This window comes from Crocuta crocuta, unplaced genomic scaffold (assembly GCF_008692635.1).
Source record: "Crocuta crocuta isolate KB4526 unplaced genomic scaffold, BGI_CrCroc_1.0 scaffold1133, whole genome shotgun sequence".
NCBI classification, from domain to species: domain Eukaryota; kingdom Metazoa; phylum Chordata; class Mammalia; order Carnivora; family Hyaenidae; genus Crocuta; species Crocuta crocuta.
Window position 1 is genome coordinate 1,247,231 of NW_027530366.1, and position 2,706 is coordinate 1,249,936.

The following is a 2,706-nucleotide window of genomic DNA, read 5'->3' on the forward strand; positions in this document are numbered from 1 at the left end:
GGCCAGTTCCTCTCCCTGCAACTGGACAGATAGGTGAATATAGAGAATCACAACTTACCAGGCTGAAAACCTATGAGCAGAAAGATCCATAGGAACCAGTGGCAAGCAAGAAAACCTAAATTGTAATTGTAATTGCTGGAGGCTTAGTGTGGGCAACTCTAAGATTTGAAAAGTCCAGAGGCACCCAGTCATAGTGAGGTCTCAATACTTTAGTGACTTTTATTTCTGGGAGTACAACCAAGTCCTTGCAATGAATATTGGAGAAAAATCTCCTTGTGCTTCCATTGGGGGGTGGTGAAGAAGAAACCATTATGAAATATACAGAGCATTCTGTTCTTCTTAACAAGGCCTGCTTTCAGAAGAAACTATTTTATGGGAGCCTAACCTGCTAGGGTATTACCAGAGCCTAAGTGACCTAGAGAAGGGAAATACACAATTATAGCCCCCTCCAGCCATCTTGCCCGAAGGTGGGGCGAGGAGAAAAAAAACTGATAAACACTTGTAAACTTCAGAGTCCAGAATTGTATGATCACTGAAAGACTGAGGCCCAATCACAGGACTAGAGAATGTTTCCCATACCTTACTGCCACACTGATGAAGTCCTATTTACTAGAGGTTTTTTTTTTCACCCAGTACATCCTATCCAGATTTCAACAAAAAATTACAAGGTGTACTAAAAGGTACAAAAACACAGTTTGAAGAGACTGAACACAGATCAGAACAAGAGTCAGATATAGCATGCATGTTGGAAGTATCAGACCAGGAATGTAAAACAACTATGATTAGTATGCTAAGGGATTTAATGGAAAAAGTAGATAACATGCAAGAACAGATGGATAATGTAAACAGAGAGATGGAAATTCTAAGAAAGAATCAAATAGAAATGCTAGAGAGAAAAAAAATACTGTAACAGAAGTGAACAATGCCTTGTATGGGCTTATTAAAAGACTGGGCATGCCTGGCTGAAGAATCTCTGACCTTGAGGATATGACAATAGAAACTGCCCAAACTGAGAAGCAAAGAGAAAAAAGCCTGGAAAAAAAAAAAAACCCAAGCAAATATCCACGAACTATGGGACAACCACCAAAGATACACATAATGAGAATATTAGAAAGTAAGGAAAGAAAGGAACAGAAGCAATATATGAAGCATTAATGGCTGAAAATTTCCCCAAATTATTACCAGGGAGTTCAGGTAACATCATGCAGGATAAATGCCAAGCAATTAGACCTGAAAAGACACTTCGCCAAAGACATATCAATGGCAAGTAAGCATCATCATATGTCGTATGTCATACATCATTAGGGAATTACAAATTAAAATAACAATGAGATACCACTACACACCTATTAGAATTGTGAAAACCCAAAACAATGACAACACCAAGTGTTGGCCGGGATGTGGAGCAAACAAAAACTATTTCCAGGAGATCACTTGTAAGGATGAGCACTGGGTGTTATATGTAAGTGATGAATACTGCGTTCTACTTCTGAAACTAATACTACACAGTATGTTAACTAACTTGAATTTAAATAAATAATGTACTCTAAAAAAAGAAATAAAACAAACAAAAAAACCCCTCTCTTTCACTGCTGGTTGTTGTCATCGCTGGTCTTTCATTCAGGCATATTGGAAGATACTTTGGCAATTTCTTATAAAACTAAACATACTCTTAGCATACAATCCAGCAAATGTAGTCCTTTGTATTTACCCAAGTGAACTGAAAACCTATGTCCCCACAAAAATATGCACAAGGATTTTATAGCAGATTTATTCGGGCAATTTTCTAATTGCCCGAATTTGGAAACAACTGCAATGTTCTTTAGTAGATTAATAGATTAACAAATTGTGGTACACCCAGAAATGGAATATTATTCAGTGCTAAAAAGAAATGAGTGATCAGGCCATGAAAAGACCTGGAGGAAATGTAAATACTTATTACTAAGTGAAAGAAGCCTATTGAAAAGGCTACATAACTTATGACATTCTGGCAAAGGCAAAACGATGGAATCAGTAAAAAGATGAAAAAGAAATCCTCTAACCTGGTTGCAAGGGGTTGAGGGGGGTAGGAAAAGATGAATAGGCAGATCATAGAGGATTTTTAGAGCAGTGAAACTATTCTGTGTGATACTATAATGGTAGATACATACATTTTAAACATTTTCCAAACCCATAGAATGTATAAGACCAAGAGTGTACCCTTGTGCCAACTACCAACTTTGGATGATAACAATGTGTTCAATGATTATAACCAATGTACTTCTGTGCTGCAGCATGTCAGTAGTAAGGCAGCTGTGTGTGTGGAGGGGGGAAACAGGGTGTTTAGAAACCCTTTACTTCTTGCTCAATATTGTTGTAAATCTAAGACTGCTTTATTTAAAAAATTTAATATGAAAGGTTTTAATATATTTATGAGATTATAAAATTAGCTTGAATATTGACCAGGATGTTTCAAAGAAGAGAAATATTCTGCAAATGCCTTTTAAAATACACATCAAGTATATTGAAAATGGAATATAAAGTTTATAATTGGCCTACAAAAACTTTAGGTGATTTGTAATATAGATTAGTTGCATGTTACATCAGAATTACTACCCATATAAATGTTTCAATGCCAAATATAGATCTCAATACTTGTAATAAATATTAAACTTCTTAACTTTCCATTATAGAAAGTCTGTTCTGCTTGTATATCAGAAGAGTGAG

The 2,706-nt window shown here is 35.9% G+C and overlaps 1 protein-coding gene across 4 annotated transcripts in view; it reads right to left on the bottom strand.

The window, feature by feature from the left end:
• ENOX2 (ecto-NOX disulfide-thiol exchanger 2) overlaps positions 1 to 2,706 on the bottom strand; it is a 151,961-nt gene that overhangs the window by 13,534 nt on the left and 135,721 nt on the right. The gene's annotated exons all lie outside the window — the stretch shown is intronic.